This window comes from Apteryx mantelli, chromosome 3 (assembly GCF_036417845.1).
Source record: "Apteryx mantelli isolate bAptMan1 chromosome 3, bAptMan1.hap1, whole genome shotgun sequence".
In the NCBI taxonomy this organism is placed as follows: domain Eukaryota; kingdom Metazoa; phylum Chordata; class Aves; order Apterygiformes; family Apterygidae; genus Apteryx; species Apteryx mantelli.
The window spans coordinates 37,220,564-37,235,134 of NC_089980.1; the positions used below are offsets into that span (position 1 = coordinate 37,220,564).

The 14,571-nt window shown below is 36.4% G+C and overlaps 1 long non-coding RNA gene across 1 annotated transcript in view; it reads left to right on the plus strand.

Moving 5' to 3' along the window:
* The window catches only part of LOC106490493 (uncharacterized), a 360,542-nt gene that overhangs the window by 163,150 nt on the left and 182,821 nt on the right, over window positions 1-14,571 (plus strand). The gene's annotated exons all lie outside the window — the stretch shown is intronic.

Here is a 14,571-nt window from a genome sequence, read left to right on the forward strand (position 1 = left end):
TGCACTTAATAGAATACAACATTTATTTAGGCGCTCTCTCAAACGAAAGGGGAATGCTTAGTGAGGCAGACCATATATTACACATTTCAGTGACAGTTCATTTGTCACAGATACAGTAACTGAGCAAATGTTACAGCTTTCTTTAGAAATCTAGATTATTTTAGCCATTTTTAAAGAAGTTGTTTCCACTATACACAAATGAATCCCCAACATTTTAGAGTTTTGTTCAGGAGAAATATTCAGAAGTCTGATTACTTGTTTGAATACCTTTATTTCAAAATTATACAAAGTCAGCTGTGTTTTAAAAAAAAATTCTAATACTTCCTAGTCCAAGCGTGCCAGAAGTGTTTCAAACACTGTAACCTTTTTTGAGATTTTGAAGTTTCTACTTTTGATGACGAACAAGAGTTGAAGAGGGCTTTAGTAGCAGTTACTGAAAGCTAGCATCAATTTTATCTAGAACTTTAGAAGAGGATTATAACCATTTATTATTTTTATTTGAGCAGTGGGTTGGAGTTACTGTTTGTGAGCAGAAGGAGAAATACAAGTTTAAAACGGCAATCTCTTGTCTGAAGTAAAAAATTATTACGAATTATCTTAATAGGTTTTTTTTCTTTTAATAATAATGTTAATTGTGCCATAACAGATTCCTTGCCACTTCGAATATGATTTTGTATTTCCTTCTATGTGGCTATTAGCCCATTTCTGGAATGTGAATGCAGGAATGGAATCCAGATTTTCCTCTTCAACATCCTTTACTCCAAAAGTGAATTAGCATTGGTAGATAATGGTATAGAACGTGTGGTGACATAGGCGGACCCACAGCAGGTGTGGAATGAACATTGCTTTTGGTGAACTGCAGACCGAAGTTGGCTGGGCACAACTTCTCTGGTTGATACTGGGAATGTTTGTTCGGGCACAGACCACTGCACAAATGGTGAAGTGACATCTCCGCATCTGCGGATGGATCAGTGCAGAGTTGGTAAACAGCCATTTCTTGCTAAGTGGAAGGAGCATGTTTGCTGGAGTGTGGAGAGAAGAGCTTGTGTTTGTGCACACATGGCCCAGCGTCCCACCAACCTGGCAGTGGATGTTGCCATCAGCTGGAGCTGGATGTTATCAAAGTGGAGTTTCACCTCCATTTTCCTAAATTTACATGAGTGCTCTAGCTAGTTGCTGTTAGACCAGTTCTAAAAACCTACTATTTCAAATTTTAGTCATATGTATTTGAGGGGTGTGTGTGAAGGGGGACACAGTTCTTTGTCTAGCATGACTCCGTGAGAATATATTTGAGGATCTGATCCACGGTGTGTATATGAATACAACTACCTTCTTCATTATCAGGAAACTAGAAAAATGAGAGAAGCCTAACAATGTTGAAATTTGTTTTCAAAAAAATATGCACAAATAGCACAAAGACCACCAATGGTTCACTTGAACCATAACTTTGCAGCTTTCTTACTTTGTTGATGGAATTTTTTTCCAGTGTTTTTTCCTATTGTAATTCATATATGTTAGATAGTATCTGAAGTGCCGAGTCATTTGAAATCCCAAAGCACTATGCTGGGAATTGCTTTATAGCGTTGTTCCTTGAGGTCCCTGAATGGAGTGCTTGTTGCCTGATTTCACCATAAAAGAGATGCACACAAGGACAGAATATTAAATGCATCTTCTTTTCTGTGTGTAAAAATGTGTATTTTATTTTCCCTCCATACAGCATATTTCATTGTTGTCTTGGAAAACAATGATCCATATAGATGATAAAAACATCTGTAATCATATCCAAAAAAAAAATTCCCACCTGTAGTAAAATTCTGGCACAGCTGTGCCAAGCTGTGCAATTTGACAGGGGACAGATTTCAGTTTTGTACAGAGATAAAAAGAAAGAAAAAAGAAAAAAGAAAAAAAAAAAGAAACCAGGTGGAACAACTGAGTGCTGACATTTGAATAGGAGTAATAAATCAAACTGATGGGTGGGGGAAAAGGAATGTTCCTGTCTTCAGAAAGAAGCCTTGTTTTTTCCAAGTGAAAACAAAATGTGTTTGCAAAAGGTGGCTTGTTTACACCCCATATCATATATACTAAAGAAAAGACCAAGCAAAAAAATGTCTAATAATGGCCTCAATAGTTTACCAGTGTCATGAATACCAAACTCATTAGAAGAATGACTTGGAACAAAATAATAATCTTTTTGCTCTGTTGTGGCAGTAATCTCTACACTTGTACTCCTATCAAGGCTATCCTTTAGTACTTACACTTATCTGTAAGAGCTTTCATTGAAAACCAAATTGATCGATAGTCTGAAAAGGAATCATTAACTGGGGGATATCACTAGATCAACATTAATTTCATCCACATTTGTTTGTAGCATAAAAAGAAGCATGGTGAGAGTGGTGAGATCCCATCTTTTCAGGGAACTTGCAAAGGACAGGTTTAGGAGTCAAAAAGCTATAATAATTTTGTACTGGTTAGCATAGCAGAGTGGCTAATAAGGGAATTTGCATTGTACAACAATTTTTTTTTTGCTTTTGGAAGATTTTGTTAATCAAGTTTCTATTTGCGTCTCTCCGTGCTGTTCAGCTATGAGCTCTTTGTTCATGTATTTCTTATTAGGCTAAAGATTACTCCTATACACCTGTAATGATTCTGGAATTTCTCCTTAGGGAGCTAATTCTGTCACAGTGAAAAGCAAGCGGAGATACAGACAATTTTTTTCTGGGCTAGTCATATGTGGTGCATACAGACAACTCCTTCTTCTTTTCTTCTTGTAATTCCTCTCATGCACTAGGAAATACAGTTAACAATGTATGTTTTCCATCATCTGATGCACTAAATGCTGTACTAAAATTTTAGACTCTTAACTTGAATATCTAAAGCAAACTTGTGTGCAAATAGGAATGAATAGGAATTTCTTTTACAAAAGATACTAGATCACACATGGAAAAAATATAGCAACAATAAAAAATACTTTCTGATGCACAGCAGAATATTTGAACACAGATATGCTCCTCCTTGAAATCACTGATAGTCTGATTGAAAATTTCTTCTCATTTCAAGTGATGGCTTTTTAAAGAATGACTTCTCTGTGTTGAGTTCACAAAACTTTTGTGCAACTTCGGCACTATAGCCCGTAAATGAATTATCTGAATGACATATACAACACATCTTATTTCCAAATTGTGTTTGTGTGGTTTTGCATGTGAATTATCAAGTGTCTTAAATTATGCTATACAAAAATGCCTTTGAAATTGATTCGTATATGTTAATTTGTCAGTTTCATGTGAGCACTTTTTCTGTGCTAGCTGACCCGACACAGTGCAGTTGCTGGCTCATAGGAGGATTTCCAGCTTGCTGCTTCTCTCCTGAAAGAATTGTTGCCATTGGATGTGTACAGTAGAAGATGGCAGGGCTGGAAACATGCCTCCTGCACTGCATGGAAAGAGCAGGCCTTTGCAGTGAGGGCATTTCAAGGACTGACATGAATCATCATAGCATTAAGTCATGTTTATTTTTGCACAAAGATGAACATATGTAAGACTTCAGTGGACTATATGTATATATATAAACTTGGGGAAGAGCCTAGTAACAAATGGGTTAGAGGATTACTTGAAAGTATAGCTGAATGCCATTAGCTAGAGTTGCAGTGTGATGTTTCATCCATCTTGTGCTTCAAGGAAATCCTTAAAATTTAGGGTTTTTTTTTTCCTCCATGTTTCAGTGACTGGCTCATCAAGTGGTGTGTACACTTTAGTTCTTAGACTGAAAACAATGTGATAGTTTAAAATTTTTTTTATGAGGTATGTGGATCTGTTATAATACTTATCAGTAAGAAATGAGAAAAGGAAGAGGCCTATTTTACAGAAGGCTTCCATTATTTTTAAAACTGCTGTCCCAGGAATAAAATAATATTAGCAATATTTGCAGTATAATAATACTCTACTCTGGTAAGTAACACGGGAGATGTTATGGTATTGCAACTGTTGCAGCTGTCTGCGACTGTTGCAGTTGCAACTGCAATTTCAATTCACTGTTTAACGCTAATTAGCTTAGATCTTCTGACTTGGACTGCTTCACCAGATTTTTGGTTTACAGAAGGCAAAGATCTGCTCACAGGATACCCTCAAACTGTTCTGTGTCCTAGTTCTGAACCTGGTCTGATAGAGACCTAGAATTTGCTAATGTATATAGAAAGTCACAATGAAAGATGAAGATGATTGGTGTCTCCTGTTCCATAACAGGATCTTTATCTGAGCGTTTTAAAGGATCTCTTTGTACCACACCTTTTTCAAATTCTATTAAAAGATCACTCAGATTTGGTAATGCCTCAGTTAACTTAAAAAAGTGACACAGGTGACACAGGTAGAAATAACTAACATTAAAGCTGCTTAATGTTTTATAATAACCTATGTTCACTTGCTTATAATGCTGCCAAATTTTAGTAATTCCACTTAATATTTTCCATGTGGGATATCTGCCTCAGCCTAAACAGTTTTGGAAAATGTTCAGCAAGAATGGAGCAGCCATTGCTAAGAAAGTGTCAAGAGGAGTTAGTTTGCTAAGGTTTAAAAATATGCAGCTAATGAGGTGAAATTTCTAGTAATTCCATGCTTATAGGGGTGTGTGTGGGGAGAGTGCCAGAATCTGGTGGTGGTTAATGTCTTCTGTCCTTCTGGTGAAAAAGCTGCTGAGATTTGGCCAAACTATGAGAATCTAAACGTCTCACTTATGTACATAGTCTATTGAGATCTGGCAGCTTCATCGTCTGAAGGATCTGTTCATATTAAGTGTATTCCAACCCCATATTTCTCGTGTCTGCCAACTGGACTGTGTATCTGCTATCTCCTCATGGCAACCATTCTTCTAGTCCAGGGCTGCAAGGGCTAATCAGGAGCTAATTCCACTCTTTCTTTTACTTTTTCTTTTCTTCCCTGGCTGCTGAGATTCACTGTAATGCAAGTCATGAAGACAAAAGCAGAGATTTTGCTCTGAATGGAGAAAAGAAAAAAAAAAAAGGTCTTCTGCCATTTTAAGACTGATACCATAGTATGTGCTCACAGAGACCAGTTATACCGCAGATTTTATGTTACTGACTGGGTATATTTATTAACATAGTTGCTGTATTTGAACCTGTATTCCTGCCTGGCTTACACTTGTCTGCTCCTGAAATTTACATCTAATACCCACCTGTGCATGCAGATAGGTTTTCCACACAATTATTTGCATGCACTGGTATGCATTGCATAATGATATTTTGACTCATTGCAGCCCTGAATAACCATGTTGAGGGCACGTGACTGAAGTTCATGGTAGTTCTACCATCTGGAAGTCTGAATTCAGAAGTAAGAGCATGCATGCCTAGAGTATTGAAGGATAAACTTTCTGAAATTTAAAGAGTTTATATAGAGCATTCTGGCAGAACTATGTATTTTCTGCCCCGAGTCTTCCCTATGCTCCCTAAGTGCTTCTCATCTAATCCGTGGAATTGGGAACATGGTTTACTTGATAACTACTACTGACTTCTGTGTGTTCTTCCAACCCACTTTGTAGTTTCCGGTTTAATTGAAGGAGGAATAGTGAAGAGTTTCATAATGAGATGGCTTTTTCCTGACATAAACATGAGGATAAAGGACAAATAAAAAAACATAGATATTCTAAAGCCATAAATTAATTATCCTACTTTCTATAACTACTCTGTAGAATGTTGTTTAGCAAGTTTCATATAACAGCACTCTTCATCACAATGTTGGTTCCATCACAGTAGCAGACTTTTTTTCCCTGTTGAAAAAAGTATTCGGCAGACTATAAACTTCAGCTGTATATGCAACTCTAACAAAAGAGAAAAAAAAAAGGGGGGAAAGAAAAAAACTCTTTGTTTTCTTTTTTAATGGCCAACCATTAGTGATTCTGAAAATAGAATGCATTTCGAAAGTACTTTAAGAGCTGCTTTCATCAATCTTTATTATTTATTGGTTGACTCAGATGACAGACAGATCTGAGCTACTTTATAGCTGGAGGTGTGGCTGATGAGTTGCCTGCCCTTCTTGACCTTGTCAAGGGCAAACATAGTTTAAAGTTGTTTATAAACTATAAATTTCATGGTAAAGAATGATGTGAAAATAAATCCAATGTACTTCTGAAATGATTAGAAGTAGTACATTGTGTAAACAGGATAATACAGTGGGTTAGTCCCTGAAAAGTGTGATTCTACCCCTAAGACTACTCTGAACGGACATGTACTACAAGATGATCATTAAAAAAAGATTTCTGTCACTACACTTGGTGAGAATGGTGATAATTTTGTGGGGAGTAGCTACATATAACAATAAAACTACTATGAGCTGTTGATGCTCACCATTTTAAAGTAAGTAGGTAAATGCAAGTTCCATTAATTAATTGAAGAAAACAGAAGAGACTGTTTTGTTCTTAACCTCCTGAGGGCTTGGAAGCATATGGTTTCTCTTTAGTCAGACCGGGCTGGAATGGCTAGGACACTCAGCCTCAAATTGCTTGCCTTTGGCTGTTAGACATTTGCCCTTTAATTATATTGATTCTGAGAACTCTCTTGTCTCTGGGCAAATTTCTTCCTTCTATAATAATGCAGACACCTCCCCAGTAAAGGGCAGATTTGCATTTTATTGTACATTATACTATTGGAATGTAATCAGTGTATAAATAGTATGTTACTGATTGCTACTTTCTTCATAACTTAAGCAAGATGGGGCAATGAATAAAGAAAAAAAAAAAACAGGATTAGAGTATTTGGGAGAACTATTTGTGGTGTTTTTCCAAAGCAAAGACTAGCAATCTCAAGACTTTTGTAGCTCTAAGAAAAACAAGCTGTACACAATAGTAAATGGGCCTACCATGGCATGTGGATGAATTGCTGGTTTATTGTATTCATGGTTCACAAGATTATACAAATTGCTGTGAAGGTATTAGAAAGTTTTGCTACTGATTGTAAAATGGCATAAAACCATTCAGCATGAAGCTTGGCTTTCATTTGAACATAATAGAGAATTTGCTTCTGTGCTTCCTGCATAAAGTTTTAAGTTTTCTCCTTGTCTATGACTTTCCAGGACTATTTTTGAGTGGCATATTATAATCCTATGTCCTTCCTCCCCTTTCCACCCCATCCCCAGTTCAGCCATTCGGTTTTACCTAATGTAGAGAGAGGCAGATGAAATTCTGCAACTGTGGAAACTGATGGCAATTCTCTGCCCTACTAATTTAATGATTTAATTGCAAAGATAGAGTTAAATGGCAAAATAAAGACTTCTACATAGTTTCTAGTCGACAGCTTCCTTAAATTCCTTTGCATATTTACAGTCTTGCTCTGGTGCACAGATTTTTAGTAACAAAGTTAGGATGCAAGTCTGCCTTTCCCCAGAGATCAGAGAAGTTTGTATCTAGACTTCAAAATGAAGCTTATGCCTAGTATTAATTCACTCTTTTCCATGTGCCTATTACCGATTTCTGGAATGTTTAGATAGGAAGAATTTTTATTTAATTTCATGACTTTCACTGAGTAGTGTCCATACTCTTCTGAATGAATTTACAAAGCGGATCTCAAAGACAAAATTATATTTAATTAATTTCAGAGATTCTTAAAACAAAGTATATTAGCTGTCTCTTTGAGATGCAATTCTAATCAGGTTTCTCTTTAGCATGAAAAATAAAAACCCTAATGAATGTTTGTGCTACAAATCCTGTACAGAATAAGCTTTCCCAAATTGAAGGACATGAACACTTTTATTTCCAGATGAACAATGTTTTTCAAGAGGCGTTTTCAACAAAAGTGGAACAAGACAGTGCTAGTATATGAAAATCAAAAACTGACGAGACACTAAGTATGTTTCAACATGAGTAAGGACTGGACTGGAACTTGTTTAACCCAATGCCATAAATAGCTCCTCCTTTCCTGCTAGGGGTGCAAAGAGATGTGCTGTGAATTCTGCTTCTTCTCCTGTAGATGGGTGGGGGAACTGTGAACCATGACAGATAATGGACAGATCTTTGACACGTTGTAGTGACTTGGTAAGAGATTTTGATTATATGTCTAAGACTTTGTTTTTAGTTGCCTGGGAAGTGACAGTAGACATGAGTAAAGCTAGCTAGAAATGGAGATATATTCACATCACACAAGTAATACTTAAAAAAAAAAAAAAAATCCATCCTGAATTAGGATACAAAGCAAAAAATATAAAGATTTCAAAAGAAAGAAATTCTATCAAAAATATAAATTTTAGTGTAATCAAGTAGACTACCACTTATTTCTGAGGTAAGGTTCTGTCAATGTTTCCTTCCACCCATGCAGGCAACTGAAAAAACTTTTTTTGCGTAGTCAGGGAGCTATTATTATGATTTTTCCAATGAAAATTGAAGTTACTAATTCAAAAGAAAAAGAATGTCAATTTTGCTAAAGAGCTTTCTTTGTAAGCATGATTTTTGAGCAGAATGTCCCTACTAGTTTTTAATCATGTTTAACTTCATCCACAATATTGGAAACAAGATGGAAGATTCAATGAACAATGACTGAAAGAAACAAAGCACAGTGACAGTCTCATAGATTAAATTGGACTTAACACAAAAGGATTCATCCAGAAATGGGAAGAAAACTTTCCTGTTGTGCAGAGTAGCTTTCTTAAAGTCTCACAGACTTTGCTTGTTAGCCTGGCAGAATCCAGATTCCCTTCAAACAGGACAAAAATGATTAGGAAGACGGAGAGTAATGTGAGGGTTCTGTCATTGGAATTGAGTGCAATTCCACATGGGAGGTGTGGAATGGGAGGTAAGGGATGGGAGGAAATATGTAAGGAAAATATATGGAAATATATATATGGAAAGATGTGAAAGGAAGAGGGAGATATTAATGCTAATTTCTTTCTAGTAAGAGTGGAAGAATTTTCCAGTTCTCTGCATTTCATTTGAAAATTAACATTTCGGCATGCTTGATTTTTTTAATAAATGTCTATAAGATCGTTCATGTTTCATATCTTAGCTGCCTACTATGCATTATTTGATATTAAGCCTCTCTAATTTGTATGCCCATTGCTTATCTAATAGCTGGTGTGCTAGTTCAGTGTTTAGTTCAGATGTATTAGGTGTGTTTAGTTCAACCTATGAACTAAATAATTGGGATAGAGAGCCACAGATAGGCCCAAGCTAAAAAGAAAAAAAAAAATCTCTCCACACCAAATTTAAAGGAAATTTTTGTGACTATCTCAAATTTGAATCAGAAATTTGAGCTACTTTCAGCCAAACAGAACTGTATGATCAAGCACTGTAACCTTTTATGATGTATGGTGGGCTTCAGAGTATGTATGACCGACTAAAATTTTGTAACTCAGCCATTTTTTGAAGTCAAATGATGATATTGCAGTTCACTGCAAATACTATGACAGTCCAAGAGCAGCCCATTGACCGTTACAGCTGCCACATCGCACTCCTGATGAATGATAGCATTCAAAGCTGCCCCTGATTTAGCAGCAGCAATGTAATCTTTGTAGGTATCTAACACGTTACTTTAGCAGAGATTATCAAGCTGATAGGTGCTGCACTTCTGAACTTCAAGGGGCAAGAGCAATATTAAAATTGGAAAGCCCACAAGAGGATGTAATTGATATCCTTATAGCTTAACTGCTCCAAAACACTTTTCTGCAAATGCATAAGCCAAGAACCACCCACACAGATGCTGATCTGAGTAGATGAAGCAGCATTAAATGGTAATGCTTTTTCCTTTAGTAATTTTATACAGTTAAGAGAGTTGCCAATTTTTTAAAGAACAGTTCTTGTATATCTTCTCTGGAATTACCAAATGTTTCTATAAACTGATGACATTGATGAGTGGATGACATTTTTTGCTTTAAGGAGAAGTTGCAAATCTTCCTAGATAGTTGTTGATGTAGTTTGCCCTTATTTCAGCCCTATTTAAGAGCTTCTTGCTAAATCTTTGTTGCTTTTGCTCATAAGGGGAATACATACTTGGGAGTACTCTGGGTGGGTTATCAGGATATGCATGTTCTAATCTTTATTTGCTTGTAACAGTGATAAAATATTGCTATTGTTAGGGAGAAAAATATTAATATAACTCTGCTGAAAATTTTAAAGTGCTTTACAGACTTTATAGATATACTTCCTAGATAGGCAAATTTTGCAGATGATGTACCTGAGGCACAGAGTTTATGTGGACTGACTGAGGTGAAGCACAAACCTGCAGCTGCACCAGTGCTATTCAAAATGATGACTTTTCTAACTATAATTAAGGTCTGTCTCTTTCAGCAAAGATGTGTTTGCCATAATCTGCTGTGGTCTAGGTGGTAGGCTTTTTATTACTGTATTAAGAGCTGTGACTGGTGTAGAATCCCATGAGCAATTTGAGCAGCCTCTTGCACACTTACTTTCAATTATATTCCTGTCAGGGTGAGAATGTGGGTCCCATCTAGGCAATAAGTAGGGAAAGATTTGGGGCAAGCTCTAAGGTGGGTTCTTGGAACGGCTTTGTTGCTGTTCAATTAAAAAAAAAGAATAATCAGACATGATGCATAGACACTTTCCTGCAGATGGATGCATTTGAATTGTTCGATAATTTTCAAAATTCTAGTTGTCTGGCAATAATAGAAGTGATAGTGTAGTGGCGTTGTATCCTCCAACAAGACACTTGGTTTTCCTGTTGAAGGCACTTACAATATCTCTTACTACTCACACGCAAATAGCACATTCATCATTTTACCTGAACAACATAGTATTTTAGGTTGGGAGCTTGCAAAACCTTGTAAAGACTGTGATGGGTTAGGTTTAAGTTCTTAATGAAAGTCTGAGAAGATGGCAAACCATATTGCTTATTTAATAATGGCTTGTTCAATGTGTACTCAGTGGAGTTCAGTGGCTCTGGCTGGAGCTGCAAGTTTCTCTCAAGTTATATTTCCAAACAGGTCACTATTTCAAAGATGAGTTTAAAATGTCCTCTTGATTCTACCCTGCTCTTTATATTCTTCCCAGTAATAAATGTATGTTCTGTTATTTACCGGGCTGCCTACTACTTAGATGATGATGATAACCTCTTCTAGAGCCTGTATGACATCAGTCTTTACTCCATTAGCCTTGCTCAGTAAATTCATTCAAATACTCTCACTTTTATGTTGTTCTGTAACTTCCACTCTCTTCTCATCATATAGCTACTTGCAAATTAGGCCTTGTATTTTTAATCTATGTGATGCTTACTTCTGTAAGATAATAAAAAGGCCAAATTCTGGTAGAATTCTGGTAAAAATAAAGGGCCTTTGAAGAACTAATGTAATGATCTTGATCACCTTTGTTTCAGAAATTTCAACAGGGTTTTCAAGCAGATGTGACACAACAAGAGTCCTGTACTGGGAGGCCCAAAACTAGACATGATATTCTAGATGTGGTTGACTGATGCCTTTCATCAATTGTTCACTCCTTTTGCTCATCTGCCAGAGCAATTTCAACCATTGTTCTGTGTACCCCAGTCACTCATAGCTACCAAAGTGGTATTGACCAAAATCAGAACGCTATGGTCATATGCAAAAATCTGAACACAGTCTATTTTTATTATAAATAAAACTGATGACTTTAATTTTCCACAAGAACCATCATGTTAGGACTTTTACAGTGGTATAAATTCCAGGAGTTCTTTGATATAAGTAAGGTCTGTCCAAACATTTCATAAAAACTGTTTTTAGGGGTTGCTATACTAGATATTAAAAAATGTGCTGATTCTGCTTATTTTGCAGGAGAGAATTTGTTCCCCTGAACTTTCTCATTAAACTTGTTTTCCCTTTAAAAAAAATGAGGTAAAAAAGGATTTAAATGCTCACTTCAAGCAGATCTCTGATACTTTTTGACCTCTAACCATAATACAGACAAGTACTGTTAGTTTTAAAATAAAAATACTCAGAACGTTAGTGTAAAAGATGCATGAAGTCCATTAGGTATTTAAAAATATGGCAAAATAGCCAAGGTCATAATAAAAATTAGTTGCTACCATATGTGAAGTAATTCTGTAACAGTCTTAATATACATGTCTGTGTATTACCATTGTTTCAATTCCACTATATGGAAACTTCACTCGTTTTGATTCTCATTAGAGGTATTTATATATGGATGCTGAAACCGAATAGTCCTCCTTTGGGTGCTGTGATACAGGGTGTCTTGACAGCTTCAAAATCAATCTGGTATATAACTAAAATTGTGGAGAATTACTGTAGTTCAGAGGCCATACAAGTAGCTGAAAGGCCATGCTGAAACTGGAATTATGGCATAGGAAAGTTTCAATAATGGATACAGTTTAAATGAAATTGAGTTATATCAGCAGTAAAAATAAAAGGGCTGACATGGTAGAGGCATCTTAATGAATGACTCATTAATTTCAGCTGGATGTTGCATAATAAAGACTTAGTCTTACAAATAAAGTAGGATTTGGTTGCTAAAGACAACATAGCTTGTACAAATAAACAGTGGTAATGATTGCTAATAATAGGCAGTAGTAATGTTATTTCCAAATATTCAATACATGGATCTATGTCCCAAAATCCTGAAACTGAATTCAAATCTGTATGGGTTTCTAAAAGAAAACATGAAAAAATATGGTTTATTTTCATTTCACTGCTTTTTTAATCTTTGGAATACATTATTACTCCTTTTATCAGAAACCATAAGGCCTTCTTCAATTGTGAAATTCCCATGTAGTCTCATGATTATATTTAGGTAAAATACAAAATATTTGAGATGCATTAAATAATTGCAAGAATTAACAGCAACAACAAAGTGCAAGTTTTCTGGTGGTTTTTTTTTCCAGGTTACTGTAGTTTTAGAGTAAATATTATGCAAAACTTTGACCCGCATCTTTAAAAGTAACTAGTGTTTTTTGGTGTTCATTCTGTCATACTGTAATTAGGCTTCATTTTTTCAGAGTTGTAAGTACTGCTGTCATTCAGTCATCATTTCTTTGAGGGACTTGCATTGTGTCAAGGGGTTAAATTTTTCTGTTTTGTTTTTTAAGTTGGTATGATTCTGGAGATAATTTCCTGATTTGGAGGGACTAAATCACAAATACTATTTTGGTAAATAGTATTTATTTGTTATTTAGGGAGCAATCAACAAAAGTATCCTTAACAGTAATAATAAAAGCCAAAGTTACAAATATATTTTTTTAATTGTTAAATTTAAGTTCCTTATTTCCTAAGGCGTGACAGTAGAATCATTTAAATAATGGAAAAAATCTGTCCTTGGGCAATTTTTGTATGTTTTTAATATTTTTAAAATGTGCATTTCTTGTCTGTATTTTGATGGGCATAGCCATTTTACTGTTCATATTCAATATTCATAAACTATTTTGAATTAAATATGTAATATTCAACAGTATTTCTATACACTATTAGATAATACACACATTTATATTCAACAATATTCATATAGTTTTGTGACCTATTCTAAGTAAATTAAAATCCATCACACCTAAGCATGATGGGAGTTTACAAGCGTTACAAAGGCAAGTGCAGGGTCCTGCACCTGGGGAGGAATAACCCCATGCACCAGTACAGGTTGGGGGCTGACCTGCTGGAAAGCAGCTCTGCTGAGAAGGACCTGGGAGTGCTGGTGGACACCAAGTTAAGCATGAGGCAGCAATGTGCCCTTGTGGCCAAGAAGGCCAATGGTATCCTGGGCTGCATCAGGAAGAGTGTTGCCAGCAGGTCGAGGGAGGTGATTCTCCCCCTCTACTCAGCCCTGGTGAGGCCACATCTGGAGTGCTGCGTCCAGTTCTGGGCTCCCCAGTACAAGAGGGATGTGGCACTACTGGAACAAGTCCAGCGAAGGGCTACAAAGATGATTAGGGGACTGGAACATCTCTCTTATGAGGAAAGACTGAGAGAGCTGGGCCTGTTTAGCCTGGAGAAGAGAAGGCTGAGGGGGGATCTTATCAATGTGTACAAGTATCTGAAGGGAGGGTGTCGAGAGGATGGGACCAGACTCTTTTCAGTGGTGCCCAGCAACAGGACGCGAGGCAACGGGCACAAACTGAAACACAGACGCTTCCATCTGAACATGAGGAAAAACTTCTTCACTGTGAGGGTGACAGAGCACTGGAACAGGTTGCCCAGAGAGGTGGTGGAGTCTCCTTCTCTGGAGATATTCAAAACGCGCCTGGACGCGATCCTGTGCAACGTGTTCTAGGTGACCCTGCTTGAGCAGGGGGGTTGGACTAGATGATCTCCAGAGGTCCCTTCCAACCTCAACCATTCTGTGATTCTGTAAACGTAATGAATACAAGGATAATATTGTGCATTGTTGGGACTAAATTAAGATGTCAGACTTCCTGAAAATGAAACATCCCATATTATGAAATAGTTCCTAAGGTAATAATCTCATACTTATTCTTCATATTTAACAAAACAAACAAACAAGAATCACCAGAACCAAGCAGCAGCAACAAAACAGATCAAAAAAAGAAAACAATGTTCAGTGGATTTGAAAATGATTTCATATTGGCATCCTTGGCAGGATTTTCAGTGGGACAATGAAAAGTTTCCCATGAGACCATAATATAATCCC